The 13,692-nt window shown below is 45.6% G+C and overlaps 1 protein-coding gene across 3 annotated transcripts in view; it reads left to right on the plus strand.

The window, feature by feature from the left end:
* Positions 1–8,875: 8,875 nt before the first annotated feature.
* Positions 8,876–13,692, plus strand: part of RESF1 (retroelement silencing factor 1) — a 28,203-nt gene continuing 23,386 nt past the window's right edge. For 2 of the 3 annotated variants that reach the window (XM_068142129.1, XM_068142131.1), the window contains exon 1: positions 8,876–9,000. The gene's annotated coding sequence lies outside the window, so the exon portion shown is untranslated. Of the gene's footprint in view, positions 9,001–9,038; positions 9,824–13,692 lie in introns of those variants that run through there. The other variant, XM_068142130.1, reaches the window with a different exon arrangement.

A 13,692-nucleotide genomic window follows, 5' to 3' on the forward strand; every position in this document is an offset into this window, starting at 1 on the left:
AAATTCTCATTCTCGGCAGTAACCTTTGAGGTCATTGGATAGGTGTCTTCAAAACACATTCCATGGGATTACATGAAATTCTTCAGATTCTCGTTTCTAAGCACAATTCCTTATCTGGCATTAGAAGTTGCCATATCTTAGAATATTGATCCATAGAGGTTACGGTACGTACCAAGTACTTCCAAGCTAAGTGTGGATAGTTATAAAACAATCATAAATAACTAAGTGTTCTGGTTTCACAGTCTTGATTGAGCGTTTAGCTGACAAAACATTTCTAATGTTAACATTTCTCAACAGTATCATGCACCACATCTTGGCCTTTATTTATTATTTCACAATTCTTTATTAAAACAAAATTTACCATGTGTGGTTGAGTTTCAATTATATTGCATACTTGCTCTCTGCTCTCTTTCTTATCCTTAAAACTGGTTTTATCCAGTTCCCAAGGCTTCATTCCTTTAGTTACCAGTAATTGACCACTACTGATTTATTTACAACCCTGAGGTCTCTGGTATCATCTGGTGCCTGAACTTTCAAGCCCTTTGCTATCACTCTGCACTTCCACTCCTCTATACTTCTAGGTCACTGACAGTTCCCACTACACTGAATAACGACCTGTTTTCTCTAACTATAGTTACAGAAATACACTGAAACTAATATAAGAGTACAGCAGAAAATTGCACAAACCTGAGTCAAAACAAGTTAGGTAATATTGTAGGTAATTTGTTAGGAAACTGTTACAGCTAAACAAGCTATGGCAAAGCCCTACACAGGCCACGACAAGCCCAGACAAAGCAACTGCTGATAGCCTTGAAGAAGTGCAAAACTAAATCACAGCCTCTAGCCTCTCTACCAGCAATGGCACCACTTTACCTGGGCTATAAGGCTACACCCTAAAGATGTATTTCTCTGACAGCATTTCCGTTTGTGACTCCATGAGTTTCACATCTATGAAGATACAATTCCTTGGCTCATGTTTCCTCTGATGTATCTTAACATACTTATCTTGATAGTGTTATCTGGGTGTGGCATCCTAGCAGTCTTAGCACATTCCAATGCAGTCCTCTTCTAGGGTTGATAAATAGATACTTCCCTGTTCCAGCAACTTTCAAAAATAACTTTATACATTAATGGTAAAATAATACATGCATACAACACTTTTTCCAACTCTTTGCTCTTGGTGTCTATATAATTATGGCATACTACCTGCATGAGTTTAAATCAGATTCTTTTCAGGTTATGATACTATGCCCTTTAGTAAAGAAGGGCCAAAATATAAATGCTCAACCCCTGTAGAAGAATACTTTACGGGTAGAAGGCTTTGAAGCATGATTGCACAAGCAAAATTTGCTTCTCTGTTGGAAGTACAATATTATGTGGAAGATGATACATTGGATTTGCAGCCCTGACCATCCATAGGGACAAAGTTCTGATCAGGTAATCCCAGCATGCAGACCTGCAAGTGATTTTAGAGACCAGGAGGTGATAAAAGGATGAATGCTTTGAGATTCAGATTACTGTGTGAAGGGAATATGACAATGGATATTTACATGAGCCAAAATGTGGTGGAAGTCAGGATATGGGAAGATTACTTCAAATAAGGAGCCATGTAAAGAATCTGATAAATGGATAAGTCAGTCTGGGAACCATTTGTGGATAAGACATGTGAAAATTCATCAAAGGAACAGGATTAAGAAATCAAATGAAAGAACGGTGGATATCCCTGTTAGAGAAATTGCCAGCCAGAGGCATGTGATAAAATCAGTGATAGCAAATATCAGTGCCCAGTAGAAACACAAAGATCAGGAAAACATGAAATGGAATAGAAGATGGAGGAATAAATGAACATACAGCATATTACACAATAACTTGAAACATACCCTACATGTGTGACTCCACAAGTTACTGACTCAGATGGAGGCCTTTGCTTCAAGGGTTTAGTGAGGATGAAACAAAGGTTGCAAATGCTGTGACCTTCAGCCATCCTGACTGCACAAGTGATGCATAAAAATCACAGGCATTAGGGAAGACAGTAAGCATGGGAAGGACTGAAATTACCATTTGTCCTTGATATTGACAGTTTTAAGAAGCTTCAGCTGACTGACATCTGGGATCTTCCAAGTCCCTTTTTGGAATGAAGATGTTGTTCATTATGCCTGTAACTTCATTAGAAACTCCCATCAGAGAGAAGTATTTTAACCTGGAAAGGTGATGTCACAGAATCAGCGTGGTAGGGGTTGGAAGGAGCCTCTGGAGATCATCTAGTCCGACTTCCCTGCTAACCTAGGTTGATCTAGATCAGCTTGTGCTAATCTAGGACTCCAGGTGGGTTTTGAATTTCTCCAGAGGAGGAAACTCCACAATCTCTCTGGGAGGCATGTTCTACTGTTCCACCCTCAAGGAAGTTTTTCCTCAAGCTCAAGTTAAATTTTCCATGTTCTAGTTTGTACCTAGTGCCCCAGTTTTGTATCTGACATTGACTGAACACAGCCTGCAGTACAAAGGTGAAGGCCTATCTGTGACTATAAATAGGATGAGTCCTCTGTCATATCAAATGAATGAAATACCATAATGAAAAATGAGTACATACATCACAGTTCAAACTTATGGGCTACCAAGAACATTCTGCTCATTTATATCCCTTAGATAGCAATGTTATTCATTGCAAGGTGAAGATTTGGAAGACTGGTAAAGAGTCAAGGATGTGGCTTGGTGTGCATGACCCAACTTTAGTTCACCAAGGGAGCATCCTGCCCCTGCTGACAATCATCAGTTCACAGTGACCCCAAATTCTATTTACTGCAGCATTGAATTGTTTGGTGTGCAACCATGTGAGGGTGGTAATACAGTCTGCTGTCAGAAAGAAAGACCACATAAGCAGAGGCAGGGCCATCCCTGAGGCAAGCCTCAGCTGGATACCTGCCCCCAGCTGTTGCTTTCCCCAAGGGCAGGGCTGAGGACATCCTATCACCCCAGCTGGGCCCAGCTGAGCCCCTGGCACCACATACTGCTGGAACATCAGCCTATAGGTCAGGCCAAGTGAACGCAAACAGGGTCAGACGTAGCCTCAAGCTGGCTGAGTAAGGTCCTGGGGATGATCCAAGGCTGGGCCAGGGCATTGACCTGTGTCTTGGCATAGCGCAGTGGAGCCACAGCCAGGCAGGGCAGGGCTGTGGGGAGCTGGAGGCTGGCACTGCCATGGTGTCTCTGTGGCATGGACTGTGACAGCTCTGGGGAGGTTCTGAATGGGGTCCTGAGCCATGGGCAGGGTGAGGTCAGGCCCATGGCAGCTGAGCAGGAACACTCAGGGCTGCTGGTGCCTTCAGGTTCATGACACATACCCAGGTAATATGAAAAACGACATCTCCATCACAAGCAAAACCCTTTCCTTCAGTGAAAACAGATTTTCCTGCCTACTATTGGTGATGGTCACAGTAATAACAAGTGTGTCTCCCTTTGCTATTCTGAGAACTATGGGAAGTCAGTGCAGTGGGATAGTAACATTGTGTTTCAAGATGCTGGGAACAACACACTTACTGATGGAGGTTTTTGATTGGAAGAAAATTAACTGGAAATGATAGTAACCTGATCTGGTGAGTTTATTTAGACTCAGCCTTACTAGACGTCAATGTAATATAGAGAAATTATAACGGAATCTATACATAGAATCAAAGAATGCATTGGGCTGGAAGGAACTCTCAGAGGTCATCTTGTCCAATCCCCCTGCAGTGAGCAGGGATAGCTTTGACTAGATCAGGCTCCTCAGGGCCCCATGAAGTTTGACCTTGAATGTTTCTAGGGATGCAGCCTCCACCATATCTCTGGTTACTTCCTCCTAATGTCTAACCTAAATCTATCTGGCTCTAGTTTAAAACTGTTGTACCTTGTCCTATCACTACAAGCCCTTCTAAACAGTCCCTCCCCAGCCTTCCTGTAGATCCCCTGCAGATGCTGAAATGCCAGTAGAAGGTCTCTCTGGAGCATTCTCTTCTCCAGGCTGAATAACCTCAACTCTCCCAGCCTATCTTTGTGGGAAAGGTGCCCCAGCCCTCTGATCATTTTTGTGGCCTTCCTCTGGATCCACTCCAGCAGGTCCATGTCCTTCCTGGGTGGAGGATTCCAAAGCTGGACATAGTAATTCAGGTAAGGTCTCACCAGAGCAGGCTGGCAGAATCACCTCTGTTGATCTGCTGGCCACACTTCCTTTGATGCAGCCCAGGACATGTTTGCCTTCTGGGCTGCAAGTGCACATTGCTGTCTCATGTCCAGCTTCTTATCCACCAGTACCCTCAAGTCCTTTTCTGCAGGGCTGCTCTCAATCTCATCATCCCTCAACCTGTATGACAACAAGGATTGCCCTGACAATAAGGACTGCCCTGACCCAGCTACAGGACATTGCACTTCACCTTATGAACCTCATGCGGTTTGCCAGAGCCAAAATCTCGATGAACTGAAACACATGAAAAAAACATGATATGGACTGAGATTAAATGAGTGTGAGATCCCAGAACAGAGTGGAAGTTGAAACCAGGTTGTGTTTGTCTCTGCCTAGGTTCCTCTCAAAACAAACAATGCTCCCTATATTACTTCCTCCTCATTGGCCATAATTCTGCTACTCCTGCTTCTCAACCTGGTGTTTCCAACACATTTTGGCCCAGTGTGGTGTAACTAATCTAATCAATGGATTGTAAGAGCCTTCAAGGCAAGCAGGCTTGCATCTTGAGACTACCTTCTGTGAGAGACTAAAAGTTTGTCTCTCTTGGTGTGACTCAACAAAGATAAAATCACTTGCTGCTTGCCCAGACAATAGCTGATATGTGTTGGGCAGAGCCACTGGAACAACTCTTGGAAGGTGCAAAGATAACATTGCTCACTGGGCCACAGCTGGCCTGACAACAATGGACCGAGGCCACCTTCGGGAATATGCATGAGACAAGATAATCCCCACCCATCAAGTACCCTGGGAAGGGTGACACAATGGATTCACCACCTGTTTTCCTGATGTGTAATGAGTGTGGGGGCTTGTCTGGATGGAGACGGAGGAGGCGGAGGGCCTCCCCACCCCCCATCTAGATCTCTTGCCCAAACACACAGAAATACACAGAAAGATTTCTGGGGGAACGATACCTGGACATTTACCTAAGGATGATTTCCTTGCCTCGGAATTCCTGAGGGACAATACTTGGACACATACCTGAGGACTAAAAAACTGTATAAAAGACTGGAGCCACTACTGGCTACTTGGAAGAAAAACACAGAAGGAAAATGTGGGGGACTGTGTCCCCTGGACTGGATGATTAAAAGAGAAGAAAAGCGCAGGAGATGGAGGAAAACACGGGAGACAGACCATGCCGCTGAGAAGGAACCCAGGCTGCCCAGAGCACCACAGCTCTTCTCCAGCCAGAGCCTCAGCACCATTCCTGTACCAACCCAACATCTCCTGCAGCACCTTTCCTCCACAGACTCAAACTGTCTTGGGGGGGATGAGGGGTGTGGTAATATAATTCCTTTCCTCTTCTCTCTCTCTTCTCTTTCTCCCTCTCTATTTTCTCCCTCTCCCCTTCTTATGTCCACTTTGTTTATGTAATAAATAGTCTAGCTGTTGATATTTTGGCCTCGTTTGTGCCTCTAATTTCACAACATGGGAATATTTAAAAGGACTGTGTCTCTGGACCGAGACACCTTCTGACACTTAATTCATGGTAGTTATGCTTAATTTATATTATATGCTTTCTACAGAGAATGATTTATCCTTGACTCCTGTGCTTTTTCAGAGTGCTCTCCTGTCCATAGTTCAGCCATGGCACACAGTAAGGCTCATTCCACTCAGTTTCCGTTTACAGCACCCTGCTGGTCACACTTTATTATAGGTCGCTCCTTTTTGCATAATAGATTCAGTTCTTGACCAAGGAGAGGCCATTCCTGACAGTGTAGGAAGGAGGCAAGGGTGCCACACAAACAGCACCAGCTTGGGAGGCATGCTCTTGTAGTTGGAATCAGACGGGAAATATGATGGATGCCCAAAAAATTAAGCACTGAGTAGCAAATAAGCCACACAGCCTTGGCCAATGAGGAAACCAATACACAATAAGCCCCTCTGCTGCAATAGCCTCCTGATCTCGCTGCTGTAATGGGAAATTGTGAAGTGCACGTAAGCATGTGTGTGTGTTTGTGCAAGGGTAATCAAAACATAGGACAGAATCATAAAATTGTTTTTGTTGGAAAATACCTCTAAGATCATGGCTTCACCTGTTGACCTAAAACTGTCATGGCCCTTAAACCATGTCCTGAAGTGCCATGATTACTCATAGGATCATTTTGGATGGAAAAGACCTTTAAGATCATCAAGTCCAACCACTATCTAACCCAAATGAGTCTGGTGCTAAACCATGTTCCTTAAGCAAACAGGTCTAAATGGTCTCCATCACTCATCTGACCTCTGTTATCAATCTACCTCATTTCTATCCATTCCAAGACAAAATGTGTACTTCACACACCTCATAGGCCTACCATGTTGGTATCTACAGAATAGATCACAGAATGCATTGGGTTGGAAGGGGTAGTCAAAGGTCATCTTGTCCAGCTCCCCTGCAGTGAGCAGGGACACCTCCAACTAGATCAGGCCGCCAAGGGCTACATGAAGTTCAACCTTGAACGTGTCCAGGGATGGGGTCTCAATCACACCTCTGGAAAACCTGTTCCAAATACTCTGTTTTGTCAGGACATGTATTGATTACATGTTTTTTTAACATCTTAAGGGATGGTGACTCCACCATCTTCCTGGGAAATCTGTTCCAATGCCTGACCAACCTTTCCATAAAGAAATTTTTCCTAATGTCCAAGCTAAACCTCCCCTAACACAACTTAAGGCCATTTCCTCTCATTATATAACTTGATACTAGAGAGAAGAGACCAACACTCACCTCACTGTAACCTCCTTTCAGGTAGTTGTAGAGAGCAATGAGGTCTCCCCTCAGCTTCCTCTTCTACAGACTAAACAACCCCAGTTCCCTCAGCTGCTCCTCATGAGACTTGTTCTCCAGGCCCTTCACTAGCTTCCTTGCCTTTCTCTGGGTATGTTCTAGCAACTCTGTCTTTCTCATAGTGAGCTGTGGCCTCACCAGTGCCAAGTACAGGGGCATGATCACTTCCCTACTTGTGCTGGCCACACTACTCTTGATATAGGCCAAGATGCTGTTGGCTTTCTTGACCACCTGAACACATTGCTGGCTCATGGCTGTGAAGCAAAGTTTGTACAACCTTATAAAGTAATGTAGCTTTGTGAAGAAAACAGTTTTGCATATAGCCTTGTGAAAAACACTCTTTTACAAGTAAGAGGTCATAGGTCTTAGAACAGATGGAGAATGTATACAAATAAGGAGGTCTTATAGATAAGATGATCTGAAATGCAGGATGGAAGTGGCACAGTAAAAATAGACAATTTGACTCAAATTAATTGAAAGGACAGAGTGATGAAGAGAAAGATGATGAAGTAACCACCACCAGAGACCCCTGAAGACCACCAAAGGACTGTAATGAGCATATAGTAGTGGGCAGGAACCAATGTAAGTGAGTTTTTGGAAACCAATTGCATACATATTACTTTTCTTGGGAATCTAATGAATATGTGTACAGTGTACCAGTATAACCAGGGCTTGTGATATGCTCAGGGATACATGTTAGGAGGAGATCTCCCCCGTGCCACCTTGTGCTGCAATAAAGAATACCTGCTTAACAGTAAATATTTTGCTGTTGAATCTAACTCCTTCCTCTCAGCTGTCAAACAGCACCCTCACATTCTTTTCAGCCAGGCATCTTTCCACCCGCTCTGCCCAAAGCCTGCAGCCTTGCATGGGGTTACTGTGACCCAGGTGCGGGTCCTGCCAATTGGTCTTGTTAAACCTCACGTAACTGACCTTGCCCCTTTGATCCAGCCTGTCCAGATTCCTCTGCAGGGCCTTCCTGCCTTCAAGCAGACCAACACTCTCACCCACTTTGGTGTCATTTGCAGATGGTGCACTTTTAAGAGTCAGAGTCTAGGTTATGATTATTGTATTGTACACTGATTATTAAGAATTTGACTCAATCTGCAGAGGAGGTACAGGTGACTAAAATATCTAGGTGTTTTAGATGATAGGAAAGCTGTGCTAATTGCTAGGAATTGTGTGTAACAATAAACTGCACAGATTGCTAAAATCTTTGTATAATACTAAAGCTGTAACTACACAATTATGGTCAGTTCTCATTCTACTAAGGATTGTGATGTGCAATTTAAGTACTGTACTGTTTACATATATTTTCTTCACACATTAAATATCTAACTTCCCCCCCCCCCCCCCCCCCCCCCTTATCTACCTGGTTTTCACTACAGAGCCCCAGGGTTCCTCCAATTACAGGCTGCTCTGGAAGACCCAGCTGGTCCTCAGCTCATGGTGGGAAAGAACAACAGTATTCTTCTTATAAATTGTGATGTTCCTGAAGCAGGGAGCTGCCAGAGTTCTCCGGGTACTCGAGAAGGCAGGGAGATCAAGTAGGAGGGGCTCAGCCTGGAGAAACTGGAGAACTGGGAAGTCAAATCGGAGAGCGGTGCACAGCTCCCTGTCAGTGGCCTGGTGAAACCAGGGGCAGGCTTATGCTTCCGCGGGCCGTACTCGACCTCTCAGGGGACACAAGCCGGCGGCAGTCTGAACCACGGCATTCATATTGCTTCCTCTCTGGGCCGATGCGGTCCGGCCAGCTCAAGCCTCCAGCCCCAAATCCTCATACAACCAGGCAAAGTCCGCACAGGCCAGCGGGACCTGACAGCAGAGACCCCGTTTCCCCGCCCCGCAGCGGATCCCGCCCCGGGGCGGTCCTTGGCGCCAGACCCAGAGGCCCCTGCCCGACGGCGGTAACGGCACAGCGGATGGTCGTGGTCTTTTCCGCTTTTCGCCAGAGCCATCGACTGCTGGCTCCGCCTCTGCACGCAGAACGACTCGCCGGCTAGTCGCGCCAGGCTAGGTGAGGACGGGCAGTGGCGGAGAGGGAAAGGGATGGGAGCGGAGCAGGGCGGGGCGGACCGGGCCACACCACTCCGCAGCGGTGGCTGTGCGGCACGATCTATGTCTTCCTCCGCCTGTGGGGCCGCGGACCTGGGGGCTGCAGGAAGCCGCTGCCTTGGACCCCTAGGCGAGGAAGAGAGAGCTGTTGAGGGCCGCGCGGCCCCTCCAGTGGGGCTGGAGGCGCGTAGCCGAGCCGTTCTGCTCGGGTCGGGTCTGTGAGATCCGATCCGCCTCTCCCTTGGGGTAGCGGAGGAGGCCGCGAGCGGAGTCGTGAGGAGCAGCGGCAGCTGAGGGCCCTGCGAGACTGTGGTGGTCGGTCCGGGCGGCTGCCGGTCTCTTAAGGCGGCCGGCTGTCCCGTGCTGATGGTGGGGTGGGGGATACTTGATGTAGAGCCGGTCAAGCACCGAGACGCGCAGTAGCAGGCAGGTAGTTTGCGGCTCGTCTCGCAGGCACAGTTAATATCAATCAAGCGCCCTGCGAGGGGCTGAGCAAAACGCGGTGATACCTGCAGGCGCGCTTTTCGGTCGAGCTGTCTCCAGAAGCATCCTCCGCTGCAGAAGTTTACTGTCTTTCTCCATAAAATATGGTAATCCATCCAGGGAGATAGGGCTGAAAAAATATGAGGAGGAAAAAAAAAAAAAGACAAGGAAAACAAAGTAGGAATAGCTTTTAGGGTCGTGAGCTTGTATTGTGAGGAATGCCAGGTATTTTAGGTGCCCGGCATTCAAGCTTTCTGATGGAAGGCCAGTGTTGGCCTGTCGTTTTTGCTTCAGCCTTTTAGGTATGTATCAGAAGGTATGGGGTAGGAAGGCAGCATTTGGCCTTGTGTAAGAGGGACATCTGCAGTCAAGTGTTGTGGTTGAACTAACAAACCTGTTTATACAACAATAGATGGAAAGGTTTTAAAGACATATAGGTTGTTATTTCTGCTTTTGTGATTGAAAGAATTACATAACTTACTTATGTGTGGGAAAAAAAAGGCAAGTGCCCTTGATACGGGGAAAATTTTTTGTATAAAATAAGAATTAATACGGGAAAAGATTAACCTTTTGTATAACATAAGAGTTTTTAAACTGTCAAAAGGACCAAAATAATCACAAGGGATAGTTAAGTGGATGATAATAAGGAGAGGAGAAACATCTGCAGGATTGAAGGACTGAAATAATCACAATGGGTAGCTATAAGAAAAAGAGGAAAAACATCCACAGAAACCCACAGAAAACAGGAAAACAAGCAACAGATTTCTGGGACTAAACCGCTCCCACTTCCTCTTTTATGAAAATAAATTGAGTTTGTGAAATTCTGCTTGGCACACAGGGTTTTAATAGAGACCCTGCCTGCATCTTAGTGCTGTAATAAAGCATATAAAACTCCATAATTTATTTGAGTCATGGAGTTTGTCTTTTTTCACAGACCACCCTATCAAAGACTTGTTTCTCAGCTTGCTTCATATGCTTTTGGTATTGGTGAAAACAAGAGGCCTCAGATAGGATGTGAGTAGGTTTTCCCCTGGAGCACTAGATACGCTTCAGAAGCCCATAGGAATGCTGGAGATTGTTTTCCTAGAAATTACTGAAAGATTGACAACTCTTTCTAGGAGCTCTGTGGTAACGTCAGGCCTTTCCCCACTCTTAACTAGCCTCCTGGGATGGCTTAGAACAAAACAAACCCAGCTCACTCTGATTCCTGGTAAATATTTTCTAGCTCTTGCTTCTGAGAACGTTGGGAGTAAAACTTGTCACTAACATCAAAAGATCCCAACTGAATTCTTCTCACCTGATTTCCTTGACTTAACCAGCCAGTGTCTTAAAACATTTAGATAAACATTTCTGGCAGAGAAGGCAGGCTTGTGTTAAAGATAAGAGCAGGATCTGACAGCAGTGTGGTGCTTGATAGCCACTATAAACGTTCCTCTTGAGTCTCAAAGCAAAGTTTCAACCGGTGTGTAGCCAGCAAGTGATTGACTTCCATGTTTTCTGCAGGCAAGCATGTTTTGGTAATAGAATACTTTAATATCTCTTTTTAGAAAGTACAGAAAATAGTATTTCCTGTTCCTGGCTCTCTTGTTTGTGGGGGTTTGTGTGTGGTGACATTGGTTTTATTTATTTATTTTTTTATCAATGATCAAAATGGGCCTGTGTGTTTGCTCCATTACCTGTGACGGAGGAGAGGTGTGATGGCACACCTGGCCAAGTGAGGCAGTTTACTTCTGGGGCAGTCCTCGTTGCCAGGACTTTGCCCATAATGGACCAGTTGACCTGTTTGCTGTGATCTTCTGAGTGTATTGACTTTTGGCTGTGGGATGCAAAGGAAGGAAGTGTTTGTTTTTTTAATCCTGTATGTGCTGAGCTTGCTCAGTTTCATTTGTGGCAACCAGGAGCAACATATCAATGTGTTGGAGATGTATGACTTTGTCACAGTGTTTGTGGCCTCTCCTGGTCCTGATTTTGCTAAGGGATGTGAACAATAACAACAAAAGGCTTCTACAGGAGTGTCAACCAGAAAAGAAAAGTTAAAGGAAATGTACACTCCACAATGAGCAAGCAAGAATGGCAGGCTAGTCACAACAGACAAGGAGAAGGCTGAGGTTCTCAAAAACTATTTTTTTTGCCTTGGTCTTCATTTGTAACCTCTCTCCTCACACCTCCTGAGTTGGGCTACAGGATGGGGTCCAGGGGGTCAAAGTCCCTTCTACTGTAAGTGAAGAGGGCATGTGACCACCTGAGGAACTTGAACATGCACAAGTCTATGGGACCTGGTGAGATCCATCTCACAGTCCTGAGGAAACTGGCTGATTTCCATGCTGTTTGAAAAGTCCTGGTGGTCAGTTGAAGTCCCTGGAGACTGGAAGAAGAGAACCTATGCACCCATTTTTAAAAAGGGGGACCCTTGGAACTACCAACCTGCCAGCCTCACCTCTGTGCATGAGAGAATCATGGAACAGGTCGTCCTAGGAGCTCTGATAAGGTACATGGAGGACAGGGAGGTGATTTGAGACAGTTGTTATGGCTTCACTGAAGGCAAGTCCTGCCTGACCAGTCTAGTGGCTTTCTACATTGGAGTGACTACATCAGTGGACAAAGGAAAGACCTTGGATGTCACCTATCCAGCCTTAATGCAAGGCCTTTGACATGGTTCCACCCGACTTTTCTAAGTTGGAGAGATATGGATTTAATGGGTGCGCTGTTCAGCGGATAAGGAACTGGCTGGATGCTTGCATCTAGAGAGTAGTGTTCAATAGCTTATTGTGTAAATGGAGACGTGTTGTCAAGTGTTCCTTGGAGGTCTGTATTGGTACCAGTGATGTTCAGGATCTTCATCAATGCTATAGACAATGAGTTTGAATCACACAATATATCTGGTTGGAAGAGCAAATTTGTAGATGACACTAAGCTGAATGGTGAGGCTGATATGCCAGATGGATGGGATGTCACCCAGAAGGACTTGGACAAACTTGAGAAATGGGCCCAGGTGAAACTCATGAGGTTCAACAAGGCCAAGTGCGAGGTCCTGCACCTGGTATGGGGCAGTCCTTGTTATCAGTACAGGCTGGGGGATGATGATGATGTGGGATGATAGAGAGCAGCCCTGCAGAAAGCGCCTTGGGGGTACTAGTGGGTGAAAAGCTGGACATACGCTAGCTATGTGCATTTATATGCTCAGGAGACCAGTTGCATCCTGGACCACATCAAAAAAAGTGTGGCTAGCAGGTGGAGAGAGGTGGTTTTGTCACTCTGCTTTGGTGAGATCTCAGCTGGACTACTGTATCCAGCTCTGGGGCCCTCAAGAAGGACATGGACCTGATGAAGAGGGTCCAGAGGAGGGCCAGAGAAGAGAGGGGGAAAGAGGCTGATAGGGACATCTTGGACTCTTGGTAGTAGCTATGATTCCCAGCATAGGCAGCATCCTGCTGGTGGTCTTCTGATTCTTGTGGTCCTTGGTGGGGAAAGCTTCTGAAGGTTGGTTGCCAAGAAGCTCTCTTTTTACACTCTGTAACATACCCTGCCTGTGGATCTCTGCCAGTCTCCACATTTCTTGAGTGAGGCTTCCATGCATGCCCAGGGAGCAGTGTCTGAGGTGTGGTCTGCCTTGGGGTTGGGTAGCTTTTGACCAGGAGGAGTGTTTTCATGTTATAGTGACATTATAATGAGCAAAGTTTATCTAAAGTTCATGATTTCTTCATTGATGCTGAGATAGCTGCTGTCCAGGAAGACTGATCACAACTGCTGTATAGTTGATTGGTTATGGGGAATGGCAGGGTACTCTCCATACTATGCAGTTCTCATTCCTGGAGTGTTTGCACCTTTGTATCCATACAGAGTGCATTCCATTCTTGGGATCAATAACTGGCTCTCAGGCAGGCTGCTGCAGGCTCATGTTAAAATGCTTGCCTGTTTTGGGGTACAAGTTTCTGATGACAAGGTTAAGGCAATGGTGTCCTTCCAGCTGACTCTTACAATGTGGCAATGGATCACCTGAAACTTACAGCAGGGTTCCATACAAAGGAGGTTAAATAAAATTGGAGGCACAGGCAGGCTGACAAACAATTGTGAAAGAAATGGTGCACACACAGAGGCAGATCTGAACCAAACTGCACATATATGGAGGTTGACCTGTGATTAAAAATTCACTTTTTGTGTTTCAAGAAAA

The sequence above is a fragment of the Melanerpes formicivorus genome, unplaced genomic scaffold, assembly GCF_026170545.1.
Source record: "Melanerpes formicivorus ecotype bairdi unplaced genomic scaffold, bMelFor1.0.p_v2 SCAF_8, whole genome shotgun sequence".
NCBI classification, from domain to species: domain Eukaryota; kingdom Metazoa; phylum Chordata; class Aves; order Piciformes; family Picidae; genus Melanerpes; species Melanerpes formicivorus.